Below are 18,011 nucleotides of genomic sequence, written 5' to 3'. Positions count from 1 at the left end.
CTGGAGGGTGTTACATAATTTCTGCTGCCTCAAACGCAAGAAGAAGGCGGCGGCTCCTCCACCCCCTCAGACAGTGCTTTCCAAACTCCAAACCTCAATTTCTTGGTGAAAAATTCTTCAGATTCTCTACCGAGGCATCACGGCAGTAGAATTACTGCCTTGCAGCACCAGAGACCCGGGTTCGATCCTGAATTTGTGTGCTTGTCTGTACGGAATTTGAACGTTCTCCTCGTGACTGCATTGGTTTTTCTGGGTACTCCGGTTTCCTCCCATTCCAAAGACATCCAGGTTTGTCGGATGATTGGCTTCAATAACTATTGTAAATTGTCCCTGGTGTGTAGGACAGTGCTAGTGTATGGGATCGCCTGTCAGCGCAGACTCGGTAGGCTGAAGGGCCTGATTTCGCACTGCATCTCTAAACTAAACTAAACTCTTGACACTTCCTAGCCCTTGCAGTAAACCTATGCCCTCTAGTTTTAGATCTTTCATTACAGAATGAAAGAATTTTTTCTTCCAAAGAAAGTAATTCTTTGGCCACATTTTCCATTATATTTGAAATGAGCCTTATGATCACTGCGATACTGCACTGCACGGCACAGAAATGCTTCTCATTTTTTCTCTCAAATAGTTTGTTTAAATTCATTCAATTGCTGCTTCATGCTTTAAAAACTGGGCAAAGAATTGGAACAGTCCCACCTTTTAAAAAATTTGCTGTTAGTTTGAAGTCGGCGTTTGTTCTTTCCAGATGATTTACATTATTTTATAATTGGGCTGACTGTCAGGCAGCTTTGCTCAGGCCTCCAGTATTACCCTTGCAAGCTATTGTAACACTTCTCAACTCTGCCCGATTCTCCAGTGTTTGGTTTTCCCCATCAGAAGCAATTTTGGGGTTTCTTTATCTCAATCTGCCAAACTCCCATCCAATTCCTCCAGAAACTGCTCTGATTGTTGAATATACGAACTTCAATTTCATACTTCCCTGATATTTTGAATTGCCCTGGTTTTGAAGACATCAGTTTTCAACATTTAAACATTGTGTAATCCCCAATTTTCAAATACTGCCTGTCCCTAATTTGTGACTCATTCCTGCAGTCATTATCGACAGTGTGCCCTTCCCACTATGAACCAAGGGCAGAGTTGGCATCATCCATGGAATGTATATCACTCAACATGCATTGTTTTGCATCATTAAATTCAATGGTATTCAGAACCTGTCTGGGGTGGTTCAGTCAGTTTATTTTGTACCTTTGAACAAATGGTTGCAAGTTTCGATCAACCATGTTTTGTTTGCTTCAGAAATGTTACAATTATGTCCAATAATGCCCAATAATGCCCAATTATAACAGTGGGCTGCATTAAATGGCAGAAGGAAGCGGTGAGGTTTCCCTTGCATGACAAACGGCAGGAGGCCAAGCTACCAATCAGGTGACCACCAATACTGGCCCTCTTGCTTTGCCTAATAAGCTTATATTTGCAGCTGGAACCAGTTGAACTGCTGCATATTTCTCAGTGCCAGTTCCAGCAGAACTAATTTTCATTGCCTTCAGAAAAAGAGTACATATTAAAATGATTGGTCTAGTTTCTCTTGTCACTCAACCATGCATTCCATGAACATTCTGAAATTACACTGCCCGGCAGTTTCTCAGACTGACTGCACAATCCCCAATGACCTCTGGTACACACAAGATTGCCAGGATCTACACTCCATCTGGCACCAAGTTATGAGTACCAAGCTTCTAAGTCCAAAATATTTTCTTGCGGTATTGGACTGAGCTTTGTTTAAAATGTTGCTAAACGGAACATCTAGTGCGCCACAATGCCGACATGTTTGCAGCATCTCATCAGCAATGAAGTCAACTTCCATCAATAAAATGGCACGACCCCCTGCCACTCAGAGACCATCCCGCTTTGTTCAAAGCATCACCTGCAGACCAATATCTCATGTGATAACAAGCAATCTCTCTACTGACCAGGCCAAGGCACTGAGGGGCAAAAATCGAGCTGTCTCATCACCATGATGACAGACAGGGGAAGGTGCGCTTTGTGTAACAAATTCAAATTTGGGAGAGTTTTATCAATTCACTCAACAAATTAACATTTTAAATAATGCAAATAGCAAAGTATGCAAAAGAATGAAATCCCTCACGATTCTAGCAGCCAGGCTGGGAGCTCTGGATCATAGAACCGACCAAAGAGAAAAACAACAGGATATATTTTTGTGCCAAAACTACTCAGCTGTTTTCTTCCTGTGGGGGTGGACAGTCCGGAATAAAACCCGAACCCAGATTTTGCAGCAGTCTGTGGGCTTAACTGGTATCTTTAGGTTTTACTTTTTGTTACAAGTTTTTGAGAGCACGTCATTTACTTTGCAGTGGAGGCAAACAGTACACCAGAGTGAATGAGACAAGCACTGTGAAGATCCTTAACAAGATTTCGCAATTGTGACACGGAGGAACAGAACAATAATTAAAATGCAAAAGTAGAATATTGGGAAAACTGAAATAAAAACAAAATACTGAAGATATTCAGGTCAGGCAGCATGTGCACAGAGAGAAAAAGGATTAACCTTTCAGGTCAATGACCTTTAAGAGTTGGCATAGACATCATGCATTTTTCCTCTAAAATTAAGTGTTTGAAGTGTCACACAGAATAATCAGGAGTTAACCACACTGATGTATATGGGAGTGACGGACTGGGCAAACATCATTGCAACTGTGGAATGAATGATCATTGATCTGAAAAGTTAACTCTTGCTCCCTCACCACAGACGGTGCTTGACCTGTTGAATGAAGGTGAATTATTCATCAAATCATAAAGGGAGTAGGAAAGATTGTCACTCTGTCACTAATTATTGAAAAGAAAAAAATCTTCAATAACTAACCGTGGAAGGACTCATTGCTACACACCGAATAATTCTTGCCTGTATTTACTTCTCCTATAATGTACCATCTCAGTCAACTACTTTTAAAAAGCAAAGTAAAATCAGTTGCAACATACACCTATAAATCATGTTCCCATATCTTTACCAACAATTAATGCTAACTCTGAAGATATTTACAACTTAAAATGCAAACTTCCTGGCAATAGTCATCAAAGCGCAGTACATCCTATTACTGGGTTATTGTGCTTTTACTTTTAAATTACTATCTTCTAAATTTTAAAATCAAATGTTAACATCAGATTACCTCACAGCATAAGATATAATCTTATTGAAACATATAAGATCATTAAGGGATTGGACACGCTAGAGGCAGGAAACATGTTCCCGATGTTGGGGGAGTCCCGAACCAGGGCCACAGTTTAAGAATAAGGGGTAGGCCATTTAGAAAGGAGATGAGGAAGAACTTTTTCACTCAGTCGTGAAGCTGTGGAATTCTCTGCCTCAGAGGGCAGTGGAGGCCAATTCTCTGGATGTTTTGAAGAGAGAGTTAGATAGAGCTCTTAATGATAGTGGAGTCAGGGGATATGGGGTGAAGGCAGGAACAGGGTACTGATTGTGCATGATCAGCCATGATTACGGTGAATGGCGGTGCTGGATCGAAGGGCCGAATGACCTACTCCTATATCTATTGTCTATAACTTAACTCACTCACCTGGGCATGGGTGATTAAATGAGACAACTGCATTAGAGTTTGCCACCCCTGAAGCAGAACATCCTTTTACCGAGTTATGTAGACGTAACTATGTAGAGTCACTCTGCAAGGAATAGATACAGTCTGTTAGACAAAACAAGTGGAAGGAATGAGGAAGAGAAAAGACTATAAACTGAAAGGTTATTAGCCTAAAGTGCAATGTGGCTGTAAACTTCCAGCTGCTCATTGAAAGAGCATGTTTGTGCAACAGAATAGTGGTAGCACAGTAGTAGAGTTGTTGCCTTTCGTATCACAGAACCAGGTTTGATCCTGACTACAGGCGATGTCTGTATGGAGTTTATGCGTTCTCCCTGTGATTGCATGGGTTTTCTCCGGGTGCACCGGATTTCTCCCACATTCCAAAGACATGAAGGTTTTGTAGGTTAATTGACTTCTGTAAATTGTCCCAGGTGTGCAGGATAGAACTAGTGTACGGGTGATCGCTAGTTGGCGTGGACTCAGTGGGCCGAAGGGCCCGTTTCCACATCGTATCTCCAAAACAACATGCAAAACTCTTATTACTGGAGACTGATACACATAAATACTGTAAATAATCAAGCTACAATCCCTCTGCAATGTGAAAGTCAATCCTACAAATCCTAAAACTTGGAAAAAGAAACAAAAATGCATAGGATACTCAGTAGATTAGTTAGCATATTTCAGGCTAATGACTTCAAAACTGGAAAAGGAGGTAGAGACATTCCTTTTGAAATTTTATCCAAAACTTTCTGATTAAGAAATAGCATGGAATACTCACGAGAAAAATAAGTTTTCAATACAGCACATAGCCGGTATGGTATTATATGTGGGATCAACCACTTTGTTTGCAAGAGTTAGATTATAAGCATCTGGGTCAACTGCAAATGTCCCAGAAATCCACTGGCAAAGTGAATTCTAAACTGGTAGCATGCACTGAAACTTAAATCACGTCAAACCTCTTTGTTCTGGATGCTTCTGTGGTAGCCACACAAGCTGCTCTGCACGATCAGGTGCAAAAGAGATCTTGATTGCAATGGCAACACGTTGTTGGACATTAACTGACGAGGAAGATGCTATTCCCATTTTCCTCACCCATCCTCTAGAAAATTTCTCACTAAAGTGTAGAGGTGGTTCATTACCCAAGGAAGAAATTAACTTTAACAGTAAAAGCTTTCAGGAAAATTATGGCAGACAACTGTCCCTTTCTGCAGAGATTTGGCCATATATGTGCCAAGACCCGACTGCCAGTAGAAGAAAAATAAGTAATCTGTGCTTCTTAGCCATCGTATTACGGCAGGTGGTGAAGTCTGACCATATCATTTTGTAGATCACTGCTGCTTGAGACACATCACCAATGAACTCTTACTCAAAGAGACTCTCCTTGTGTAGCAATAATGAAACACTCTGGGCTTCTTCAGAGTCCTGAGAATGCAATTCCCATCAATCGATGACCATACAGCTCCTACAGTCATGACATGATGGCTCTTGTAGGTCATGCCACTTAACCTGGGGCAGCATACCATAATTCTAAAACAGTCATATTACATGGGATGTTGATGCCAGTAAAGCCATGCTAGCATTCATACTCCACTCAAGCTTCCTTCCAACTTTCCTCATCTAAATTTATCTGTGGATCCCTCCATTCCCTTTTTACTTGCATGCATGTCCAAACATCCCTTAATGTTTGGTCCCTTCATCAACTCATTTATTGGTGTGTCCACAGTCTCACTATTTTTGGGTAAGGATCATCTGAATTCCCTCCCAGATTTCTTGGTGACTGTCCTGTAGTAGGGGCCGCTAGTTATATATTGCCCTTGAAGTGCAACATTTTTTCTGTGCTCATTGCCAAATCATTCATAATTATAAAGACTGCCAATGAATCATCCCTTCGTTTCTTAAAAGCAAAATATAATTTGATAATCCACACAATATATGTATTATAGAAGGTCAGCCTGCCTGTCAATGATGAGCTAGTTCTTGAAGGACAGGGGGGGTTCCACCCTTCCTTCTCTTAGCTGCTCACCTGGTCATGCAAGACAGCAGTGCTTCACAGGTTTCCAAAGAACTAATATCCTCAGAAAAACAACTTGCCTCATTGTTGTGTTAAATAACCCCTTAGCCCACAAAATGACAGAATGTGAGTGGAATTGAACATAGTTGTTCGAAATGAAAACAAATCTCATTTTAAATAATATCATCTTAATTGTCTCCTTATTTCACCCTTTCAAAGAAATTCCCTTCGTTCCAGCCACTGCCCTCTCACCTTCTCTGCTGCTAACGCAGAAACATTAACCATTTCTCTTTCCACACATGATGTCTAACCTACTGAGGTTTTTTTTCAGGTTTTTCTGTTTTATTGTCAGATGGTATTTTTATTATGGCAAGGGTTGACATTTTGGAGGTCAAAACTTCAACACTGCAATTAGGATCTGACAGTTTGCACTCTTCTCCTAATGCTACTTCATTTTAGCTTAATCTGGGTCTGCAGTGTAGACTTCCTGGCTCCTTGATATGCAGCAACTCCTTGTTCAGTTGTAGATAAGCTGCAACCAAGCAAGTTCCAATGCAGAATAACTTCCAGTAAAGGTGTGAATGAGTGGTCAGCACCTGATGTCAACCAGCACAGGACCAGTTTCACAGATGCTCAGCTTTTGTTAGGTGATAAGTACTTGGAGTCTTACAGCATGGAAACTCCATTTTACTTCCACAGGTGCAGAGTGTTTGTAGCCTTTTCAATTTTAAAAGTAATATTATAAGAACACTCCAATAATATATGTACAGTTATACCTTTGTTGCTGCTGGATGTGTAGAATGTAACATTACTATCACTGTCGTAACAAAACAAAACCCCAATTCTCCAGGTAGTGCAAACCTTTGAAGGCATTTTAAAAAGTATGGAGTACTAACATTTGTAATAAAATATAAGGCACTTAATTCTTTAAGAACAAAGGAATATTTGTGATTTAAGAGAAATAAATTCAGCAGCACCAGCTGGACTTTGCCATTGGTGTGTGTCAATTAATTAAAGAATATATCCCAGTATCCACCTCCCCTCACATCCGGAATCTTGGAATCATCTTTGATCAAACCCTCTCCTTCGACAAACACATCACAAAGACAGCCTTCTTCCACTTCAAAAACATCGCCCGTCTCCGTCCATCCCTCTCCTCCACAGCTGCAGAAACCCTCATCCACGCCTTCATCACCTCCCGTCTGGACTATTGCAACAGCCTCCTCTATGGCTCACCCTCAAAAATCATCAGTAAACTTCAATACATTCAAAACTCCGCTGCCCGTCTACTCACCCACTCCCCGATCCGTGACCATATCACCCCCGTCCTTTACAAGCTCCACTGGCTCCCCATCCCCCAGAGAATCCAGTACAAAATCCTCCTCATGACCTACAAAGCCCTCCATAAGCTGGCCCCATCCTACCTGACTGACCTCCTCCACAGGCACACTCCCACCTGCACGCTCCGCTCTGCTGCTGCCAACCTTCTGTCCCCCCCCATCCGAACCAAACTCAGATCCTGGGGGGACAGGGCTTTCTCCATCGCTGCTCCCACCCTCTGGAACTCACTACCCCAAACCGTCAGACTCCTCCTCACTCACCACATTCAAAACATCACTGAAGTCTCACCTGTTCAGCACTGCCTTCAAACACTGACCGTCACCTCACCTTCCGTCTCCTTTTTCTGTTCGTTTACTTATTTATCTATTTATTTTCTTCTCTATGTTCTAGTAATCCCTGTAAAGCGTCTTTGAGTGTTTGAAAAGCGCTATATAAATGTAATGCATTATTATTATTATTATTATATGCTATGTAAATTTTTAAATTTAGCATACAAACTCAGAATATCAAAGATAATCCGAGGTCAATATTGTACTAACATAAACACTAACAAAATTATGCTTTATTAAACGAATAATATAATAGTCAAAATTGAAATAAGCCTCCATTATGAACCTTATGACCCTCATTGGAGTTTTGGGTGCTGTGGAGTACAGCAGGCCATGCTTCTACTTCTCAGCACCAGTTACCACTTTTGATCCTAGCTTCTAGAGTTGTGTGGAGTTTGCATATTCTCTACAATCGCAAGGATTCCCCCAGGTGCTCCGGTTTCCTCCCTCATCCTAAAGATACGATGCTGGTGGAGTCTACAGTGTGGAAACAGGCCCTTTGACCCAATTGTCCCACACCAACCAACATGTCCCATCTACACTTGTCCCAGCTGCCTGCTTTTGGCCTCTATCCCTCTAAACCTGTCCTATCCATGTACCCATCCAAATGTTTCTTAAACGTTGTGATACTATCTGCCTCAACTACCTCCTCCGGCAGCTCGTTTCATACACCCACCACCCTCTGTGTGAAAGTTACCCCTCAGGCTCCTATTAATTGGAAGCTTAATTGGCTACCATCAATCTGTCCCAGGTGATATGACAATTGGGTGAACGGGAAGAGATGATGGGCACACAAGAGAGAATGAACGGGAGATTTGGTTAAAAGCCAACATAGTCCCAAATGGATGAGAGAGATGACAGTCAGAAATTGTAGTATTTTGAAAAGAAAATAGCAGTGCCCTGAACATTTATTGTGATCCTAATGATTGATCCCGTATTTGTACACTGTGGATGGTTTGGTTGTAATAATGTATTGTCTTTCTGCTGACTGGTTAGCATGAAACAAAAGCTTTGCACTGTACTCCGCTACAGTAAACTAAACTCAAAGATTCCTAAAGCGTGATAAACATACACATGTATGGCTGTTGATTTAATGCGTTAATATTCCAGATATCTGATGGCACATTGAGAAGACAGTTTCTCCAGCATGTGTGATATTTTGTAGAAAGTGAAATGAAGTAATAATAAGGCCAAAGTCTAACTGATAACCAAACAGAAATCTAAGGTCAGATTACAAGACGTTCAAGGAATAACAAGGTGTATTGTGTTTCAAAAGTCTATAGCCTTTTAGACTCCATAATCAAATTATTTTTTGGGTAACAAGTATCTGGGAAATAGTTATTTCCCTCTGGTGTTAATAATCTGAACAGTCCTTCCATAAGCTAGGGTGCTATTTGATTCACCTCTACCCCATTGTGGATATTGTCTATGGAACTGATGCACTACAATGCTGAGAACTAAATTCTGCACTCTTTTACCCTATCTATTGTACTTGAGTTTGACTTGACTGTATTCCTGTATTGTATTATCGGATCTCATTGGATAGCATGGTGGGATAGCAATAGAGCTACTGCCTTACATCGCCAGAGACCCGGGTTCAATCCTGACGACAGGTGCTTGTCTGTACAAAGTTTGTATGTTCTCCCCATGACCTGCGTCGATTTTCTCTGACATCTGCGGTTTCCTCTCACACTCCAAAGATGTACAGATCTGTAGGTTAATTGGCTTGGTATAAATGTAAAATTGTCCCTATTGTGTAGGACAGTGCTAGTGTGCAGGGATCGCTGGTCGGCACGGACTCGTTGGGCCGAAAGGCCTGTTTCCGCATCGTATCTCTAATCTAAACTAAAACGAAACTAAGCATGCAATGCTTTCCATTGTCGCTGGATACAGCTGACAATAATAAACCTAAACTGATGATGACATTTCTGAAAACACATTTCATTTTTTTCATCCTACGCTGTAAAATTGCAATTTTTCTTTTGCCTTTCACCCTTTCCTCCAATCTGAGGATTTTCGTAAAGGATAATTTGTCCCTTATCCTCACTGATCGTGGTCTGTTGGCCAGGAAGTCGAGGATCCAGTTGCACAGATGAGTGTTGCCTCCAAGTTCCACGAGTTTGGAGAAAAGCTTGGATGGCTTAATGGTATTAAAAGTAGAGCTGTAGTCTATGAATAGAAGTCTGACATAGGCATCTCTCTTATCCAGGTATTCTAGGGATGAGTGCAAGGCCAAGGAGATGGCATCAGCTGTGGACCTGTTGCGGCAGTAGGCAAACTGCAGGAATCAAGGTTGCTGGGTAGACAAAGGGCCCATTTCTGTGCTAAGAACATGTAAAACACACCAGCTGCACTGACGTTAATACACTTTGTTACATCTTCAAAAGATTTAATCAAATTGGTCAGACAAGATCTGCCCTTGACAAAGCCATGCTGGCTATCTCTGATAAATCCCTGCCTTTGCACGGCTGAAACTCTTAGTCCTCTCTTAGTCTCCCAATCCTCACCTTAAACCTATGTCCTCTGGTTAAAACACTTCTGCAAAGGGAAAAGGTTTCTCACCATTTATACCCCTGGATTTGGAGTCCAGGTACTTGCCTTCAAACTGCATCTGACATTTTACGATGCTGCGATTCCCTAGAGGATCATTAATCAAAAGATCTCTTACTAGTGCTATCTAATTACACAAATCAAACTGGAAATGGTTTATTCACAGATGAGTTCCATAACACATCGTTCCAAGAAATAATCCCTAATGCAGCTTAAAAGTTCCTCTTCCGTGCTGCCCGTGCCAGGTTGTTCAGTCCAGTTAACACACGGATTAAAATAACCCCTGATAATTGCAGTTCCCTTCTCATAGTCAGTGATACAGTGTGGAAACAGGCCCTTCGGCCCAAATTACCCACACTGGCCAACAATGTCCCAGCTACACTAGTCCCACTTGCCTGCATTTGGTCCATATCCCTCCAAACCTGTCCCATCCACGTACCTGTCTAACTGTTTCTTAAACGATGGGATAGTCCCAGCCTCAACTACCTCCTCTGGCAGCTGGTTCCATACACCCATGACCCTTTGTGTGAAAAAGCTACCCCTCGGATTCCTTTAAATCTTTTCCCCTTCACCTTGAACCTATGTCCTCTGGTCCTCGATTCCCCTACTCTGGGCAAGAGACTCTGTGCATCTACCCGATCTATTCCTCTCATGATTTTGTATTCGTCTATAAGATCTTCCCTCAACCTCCTGCGCTCCATGGAATAGAGACCCAGCCTACTCAAACACTCCCTAGAGCTTAGACCCTTTAGTCCTGCAACATCCTTGTAAATGTTTTCTGAACCCTTTCAAGCTTGACAATATCTTTCCTATAACGGTGCTCAGAACTGAACACAATATTCTAATAGTCTGAAGAAGGGTCTCGACCCGAAACGTCACCCATTCCTTCTCTCCAGAGATGCTGCCTATCCCGCTGAGTAACTCCAGCATTTTGTCTACCTTCAATTTAAACCAGCATCTGCTGTTCTTTCCTACACAATATTCTAAATGCGTTCTCACCAACGTCTTATACAACTGCAACATGACCTCCCAACTTCTATACTCTATAATCTGACTGATAAAGGCCAAAGTGCCAAAAGCCTTTTTGACCACCTCATCTACCTGCGACTCGACCTTCAAGGAACCATGCACCTGTACTTCTAGATCCCTCTGCTGTACAACACTACCCAGAGGCCTACCATTTACTGTGTAGGACCTGCCCTTGTTCGACATCCCAAAATGCAACACCTCACACTTCTCTGTATTAAATTCCATCAACCATTCCTCTGCCCACCTGGCCAGTCGATCCAGATCCTACTGCAATCTTTCACAACCATCCTCATTATCTGCAAAACCACTCACTTTTGTGTCATCAGCAAACTTGCTAATCTTGCCCTGTATGTTCTCATCCAAATCATTGATGTAGATGACAAACAGTAACGGGCCCAACACTGAACCCTGAGGCACACCACTAGTCACAGGCCTCCAGTCCAAGAAGTAACCTTCCACCATCACCCTCTGCTTCCTTCCATGGAGCCAATTTGCTATCCATTGAGCTATCTCTCCTCGTAACCCATGCGATCTAACCTTCCAGAGCAGACTATCATGCGGAACCTTGTCGAATGCCTTACTGAAATCCATGTACACAACATCTGCAGTTCTTCCCTCATCAACCTTTTTGGTCACGTCTACGAAAAAATCAATCAGATTTGTGAGACATGACGTACAAAACCATGCTGACTATCCCTAATCAGCTCTTGCCCATCCAAATGCCTGTATAACTTACCCCTCAGAATACTCTCTAGTAACTTTCCAACTACAGGTGTTAACCTCACTGGCCTATCGTTCCCAGCATTTTCCCTGCAGCCCTTCTTGAAAAGAGGCACAACATTTGCCACCCATACACTTGGCTAAATGTTTCTTAAACATTGTGAGAGTACCTGCCTCAACTACCTCCTCTGGCAGCTCGTTCCATATACCTATGATCCTTTATGTAAAGGATTTGGCCCTCAGGTTCCTATTAAATTCCCCCCCCTCACCTTAAACCTGTGTCCTCTGGTTCTCGATTGCCTGCTAAGATCACTCCTCATTCTCCTGCACTCCAATGAATAACCTGCTCAACCTTTCGCTTAGAGTCCTGGCAACATCCTCGTAAATCTTTTCTGCACCCTATCCAGCTTAACAACATCTTTCCTGAAACAGGGTGACCAAAGCTGATCTTCAAAATACTCAGTAAGATTTGTGAGACATCATCTCCCATGCACAAAACCAAGCTGACAATCCCTAATCAGCCCCTGTTCATCTAAATGCATATATATCTTATCACTTACAATACTCTCTAGTAGGTTTCTGACCACAGATGTTAGACCCACTGGCCTGTAGTTCCCAGGCTTTGCCCTGCAGCCCTCCTTAAATAGAGGCACAACATTTGCCACCCTCCAGTCTTCTTACACTTCACCCGTATATAATGATTGCTCTCAGCCAGGGCACCTGCAATTTCCTATCTAGCTTCACACAGTGTCCTCAGATATACCTGGTCAGGTCCAGGAGATTTGTCTATCTTCTTACATATAGCTTATATGTTCGGAATCAAATCTTCAAAACATATAGTTTACATGTTACTCATTAGTATAGCAGAAAAACATTGAGAATTGTTTATAACACTTTATACAATTCATATCCACTCGAAGTTTACTGATGACCATTTCTGCCTCCCTCCCCCTCCCTGAAAAGAATGACATTCGGCCTAGAAATGTAAAGCTAGAGTAAGGGGCCTGTCCCACTTAGGCGTTTTTCTAGGCGACTGTCATAGATGTAGCAGGTCGCCGAAAAATCGACGACTGGACCACCCTACGCCACTGTCTACGACAAGCTACAACAATCTACCACCTAGTCAACATCAAGCTACTGACAAACGGCGACCCAATCGTCGCAAGTAGGACGTCCACCTACGACCGCACTCACGACAAACTTCGACAACCTACCACCACAGAGGCGACAACCTACGACAACCGAAGTCAACCTACGTCCACCCGCGACAAGCTACGACAAGCTACGACAAGCTACGACCCTGAAGACCGAAGACAACTGAAGACAATTCACGTTTCACCCAGTTTCCCTATAAAAGGGGGTGTACGATAGGGTTTCCAATCATTCTGCATCATGACTATTTGAAAGTGATGCCATGAGAAACTACTCTGAAATACAATAACTTCATCCATCAATTTTCCATCATAATGTCAAGAATTTCCTTTATTGATATTGAAACAAACACATTTTTTTAAATGGTTGATAAGAACATAAAACAGTGCATTAAAAAATATTGTAATAAACTTCAATAAATTTCAATAAATTTCAAAAACTTTATCATTCAAACTTTAAACAGAATACAAGTGCAAAAACATACAAAACCAAACCTAACATCATTTATGGACACATTACACTGATGGGTGATCAGATCAAGTCCACACTTGGAATTTACTGAAGTCAGCACCGGCGATAACCTACGTCACCTGGCGACAACCTACGACAGCGCCTACGTCAGCATACGTCAAGCAACGCTCATTGGTGTCAAACGAATAGTCGCCAAAAAATGTTTAAACATTTCAAAATCCAGCGGCGACCAGAAAAACGCTACGACTTTTGGAGACTACTCACGACCATACAGGCGACACCCCGGCAACCGTGTCGCGACAGCCTAGTCACCTGTAGTCGCCTAAAAAAAAAATCGCCTAAGTAGCCCTTGCAAATCTCCACCGAGGATCATGGTTGAGGTGCAAACTGTCTCTCTCGTACATGTCACCGCTGCCCCAGAAGAGATCCCAATGATCCAAAAACCTGAATTTGAGACTCCTTAGCCACACATTAATTTGCCTATTCACCTTTTCACTCATATGTGGCACTGGTAGTAATCCAGGGATTACTGCCTTTTGAGGTCCTACTTTTACTCTCCTGCCAAAAATCTCTGTACTCACTCAGCATGACCTCTTCCCTTTTCCAACCCATGTTGTCGGTAACAATAGATACAACGACCTCTGGCTGCTGACCTTTCCCCTTGAGAATTTTCTCCAACATCTCAGAAACTCTGGTGCCATCACTTTGATGGGGTTATGCTGTAAGCCCCACAACAGTCATCAGAAATTTGAGGAAGAAATATGCAGGTAAATCACAGAAAGCTGCAAGAATAAAAGGGTTGTAAAAGTGGAGGATTTTAACTTCCAATTATTGACTGAGACTGCCATTGTGCTAAAGATTTGTATAGAGCAAAATATTTTCATGAAAATATTTTCAATCGGTATGTAGAAGGCCCTGCCAGATATTGGGCCTCCTCAACCTTCTCTTGGAAAATAAGGCAGGGTAGAGAGATGGAGTGCCAGTGGGGGAGTACTTTGGGACCTATGACCATAATTCTATTAGTTTTAAAATAACTATGAAAAAGGATAGTCTAAAAGTGGAAGTCCTAAATTGGGGGATTGGGAACTTTGATGGTGATAGGTAGGAATTTTCAAAATTTGATTGATGAAAAGCTGTTTGCAGATAAAGGGTAATCTGGCAAGTGGGATGCTTTTAAACGTGATATAGGAAGATTTCACAACCAGCATGTTCCACTTGGAATAAAGGGGAAAGCTGGAAACAATAGAAAACACTGCTGGTCAAGAAAACGAAAGCATGTGTCAGGTATAGGCAACTCGGATCATGCAAATCCCTTGAAGAGTATAGGGGAATATAGTATTTTTTTGAAAATTCAAAGAGATTCTACGAGTACATAAGGCCAAAGAGTAACTGGGGAAACAATATGGTCTCTTGCAGAAGACTGAAATAGGTTTGAAGATTGGGACTACACTCCAATTTATAGGACCATTCATTGGTGAGGAAAGAGCTGCTCCCGAATCTGTTGGAATTAGTTTAAGCTTTTTTTAATCTTCTGCCAATGGGAGAGGGGAGAAATGGGAATGACTGGGGTAAAAACGGTCCTTGTTTATGTTGACTGCTTTCCTGAGGCAGCGTGAAGTGTGTGAGTGGTGCAGAAATTGAATATTTATCTGAAAGCTGTCTACAGTCCACTGGGGCCTGAGAAAGTGGTAGAGGTGGATACAATTAAGACTTTTAAAAGCCACTTGGAAATGTGATAGAGACGGTTAGGAGGGATATGCAGCCTGGCTCAGGAAATGGCACTTGGTCAGTGAGGCAATTTGTAGGGCCTGTTTCACACTCCATGACTCAATTAAAAAAATCTCCTGATGGGAGAGTTTAGGATAAAAATCAGGGGGAAGCCATTCAAGAGAGTAATTGGGAAGCACTTTCTCACCAGCACAGAAAAGTAGTAGACATTAGCACAATTTGTACTTTTAAAATCTGGGATCAATAGGTTTTTGCCGGTTAAGGGTATAATGGGATAATGGAGCCATGGCAGATTTTGAACATAGTGGTGGAGTTTGAACTGCAAATCAAGCATGAACAATGTAAAGACTCAAGGAATTGAATGCTTACCTGCATGTAGCACTAATCAGTCTATCTCAACATTGCAGATTTTTTTACTTCCTTGAAACTAGGCAGATGCTGGAAATCTGAAATTTAAAAAAAAATAGAAAATGTTAGTCAGCAGATCAGGCAGATAGGTGCTAAAGAGAAATGCAGTTAACATTTCAGGTGAAAGATTCTTCATCAGATGCCCCCTGACCATTTCCAGCATTTTTGGTTTTCATTATTTGGGTTCAAAATAATTTAGATTGGAGCACAGGCCTCAAAACTTGGTACCCTTCAGAATGTTCTGTGCAAGGAAATCAACTTACAATTATGTTGAGCTCTCCAATTTGACGCCATAGTATACACACTGTTTCCAAGAAGTGTTTTCAAAAATATTAAAGCTAGAGTACTGTGACTTGAATCAAATGCAACAGTTTGCCCAAGTTAGATGTGAATGAACAAATTCGAACTAGTAGGACAATAGACAATAGGTGCAGGAGGAGGCCATTCGGCCCTTCGAGCCAGCACCGCCATTCAATGAGATCATGGCTGATCATTCTCAATCAGTACCCCGTTCCTGCCTTCTCCCCATACCCCCTGATTCCGCTATCCTTAAGAGCTCTATCTAGCTCTCTCTTGAATGCATTCAGAGAATTGGCCTCCACTGCCTTGTGAGGTAGAGAATTCCACAGATTCACAACTCTCTGACTGAAAAGGTTTTTCCTCATCTCTGTCCTAAATGGCCTACCCCTTATTCTTAAACTGTGGCCCCTTGTTCTGGACTCCCCCAACATTGGGAACATGTTTCTTGCCTCTAACGTGTCCAACCCCTTAATAATCTTATACGTTTCGATAAGATCTCCTCTCATCCTTCTAAATTTCAGTGTATACAAGCCTAGTCGCTCCAGTCTTTCAAAATATGACAGTCCCGCCATTCCGGGAATTAACCTAGTAAACCTACGCTGCACGCCCTCAATAGCAAGAATATCCTTCCTCAAATTTGGAGACCAAAACTGCACACAGTACTCCAGATACGGTCTCACTAGGGCCCTGTACAACTGCAGAATGACCTCTTTGCTCCTATACTCAACTCCTCTTGTTATGAAGGTCAACATTCCATTGGCTTTCTTCACTGCCTGCTGTACCTGCACGCTTCCTTTCAGTGACTGATGCACTAGGACACACAGATCTCGTTGTACGTCCCCTTTTCCTAACTTGATACCATTCAGATAATACTCTGCCTTCCTATTCTTACTACCAAAGTGGATAACCTCACACTTATCCACATTAAACTGCATCTCCCATGCATCCGCCCACTCACACAACCTGTCCAAGTCACCCTGCAACCTCATAGCATCTTCCTCACAGTTCACACTACCACCCAGCTTTGTATCATCTGCAAATTTCCTAATGGTACTTTTAATCCCTTCATCCAAGTCATTAATGTATATTGTAAATAGCTGCGGTCCCAGCACCGAGCCTTGCGGTACCCCACTAGTTACTGCCTGCCATTCTGAAAGGGACCCATTTATCCCCACTCTTTGCATTCTGTCTGTCAACCAATTTTCTATCCATGTCAGTACCCTACCTCCAATACCAAGTGCTCTAATTTTGCCCACTAATCTCCTATGTGGAACCTTGTCAAAGGCTTTCTGAAAGTCAAGGTACACCACATCCACCAGCTCTTCCCTGTCAATTTTCCTAGTTACATCCTAAAAGAATTCCAGAAGATTAGTCAAGCATGATTTCCCCTTCGTAAATCCATGCTGACTCGGAACAATCCTATTACCACTATCGAAATGCTCCGCAATTTCGTCTTTTATAATTGACTCCAGCATCTTCCCCACCACTGATGTCAGACTAACTGGTCTATAATTTCCCGTTTTCTCTCTCCCTCCTTTCTTAAAAAGTGGGACAACATTAGCAACCCTCCAATCCACAGGAACTGATCCTGAATCTATAGAACAATGGAAAATGATCACCAATGCGTCCACTATTTCTAGCGCCACCTCCTTAAGTACTCTGGGATGCAGACCATCAGGCCCTGGGGATTTATCAGCCTTGTCCATTAGTCTACCCAACACCATTTCCTGCCTAATGGGGATTTCCTTCAGTTCCTCCGTCACCCTAGGATCTCTTGCCACTAGAACATCTGGGAGATTGCTTGTATCTTCCTTAGTGAAGACAGATCCAAAGTACCGGTTCAACTCGTCTGCCATTTCCTTGTTCCCCATAATAAATTCCCCCGCTTCTGTCTTCAAGGGACCCACATTTGCCTTGACTATTTTTTTCCTCTTTACATACCTAAAAAAGCTTTTACTATCCTCCTTTATATTATTGGCTAGTTTACCCTCGTATCTCATCTTTTCTCCCCGTATTGCCTTCTTAGTCATCTTCTGTTGCTCTTTAAAAGAGTCCCAATCCTCTGGCTTCCCACTCTTCTTTGCTTTGTTGTACTTCTTCTCTTTTATTTTTATGCTGTCCTTGACTTCCCTTGTCAGCCACGGGTGCCTCTTACTCCCCTTGGAATCTTTCCTCCTCTTTGGGATAAATTGATCCTGCAACTTCTGCATTATTCCCAGGAATACCTGCCATTGCTGTTCCACCGTCTTCCCTGCTAGGGCCTCCTTCCAGTCAATTCTGGCCAGCTCCTGCCTCATGCCTCTGTAATCCCCTTTGCTTTACTGTAATACTGACACTTCCGATTTTCCCTTCTCCCTCTCA

General features: G+C 42.3%; 1 protein-coding gene across 8 annotated transcripts in view; it reads right to left on the bottom strand.

The window, feature by feature from the left end:
• The window catches only part of thrb (thyroid hormone receptor beta), a 137,120-nt gene that overhangs the window by 109,976 nt on the left and 9,133 nt on the right, over positions 1-18,011 (bottom strand). For 6 of the 8 annotated variants that reach the window (XM_078421097.1, XM_078421065.1, XM_078421135.1 and 3 more), the window contains exons 2-3: positions 15,312-15,388; positions 3,594-3,696 (exon numbers count right to left, since the gene is read on the bottom strand). The gene's annotated coding sequence lies outside the window, so the exon portion shown is untranslated. The remainder of the gene's footprint in view (positions 1-3,593; positions 3,697-15,311; positions 15,389-18,011) is intronic. The other 2 variants (XM_078421107.1, XM_078421119.1) reach the window with 1 other exon arrangement.

This window comes from Rhinoraja longicauda, chromosome 2 (assembly GCF_053455715.1).
Source record: "Rhinoraja longicauda isolate Sanriku21f chromosome 2, sRhiLon1.1, whole genome shotgun sequence".
NCBI lineage: Eukaryota > Metazoa > Chordata > Chondrichthyes > Rajiformes > Arhynchobatidae > Rhinoraja > Rhinoraja longicauda.
This window is presented reverse-complemented; position numbering and strand designations above follow the sequence as displayed.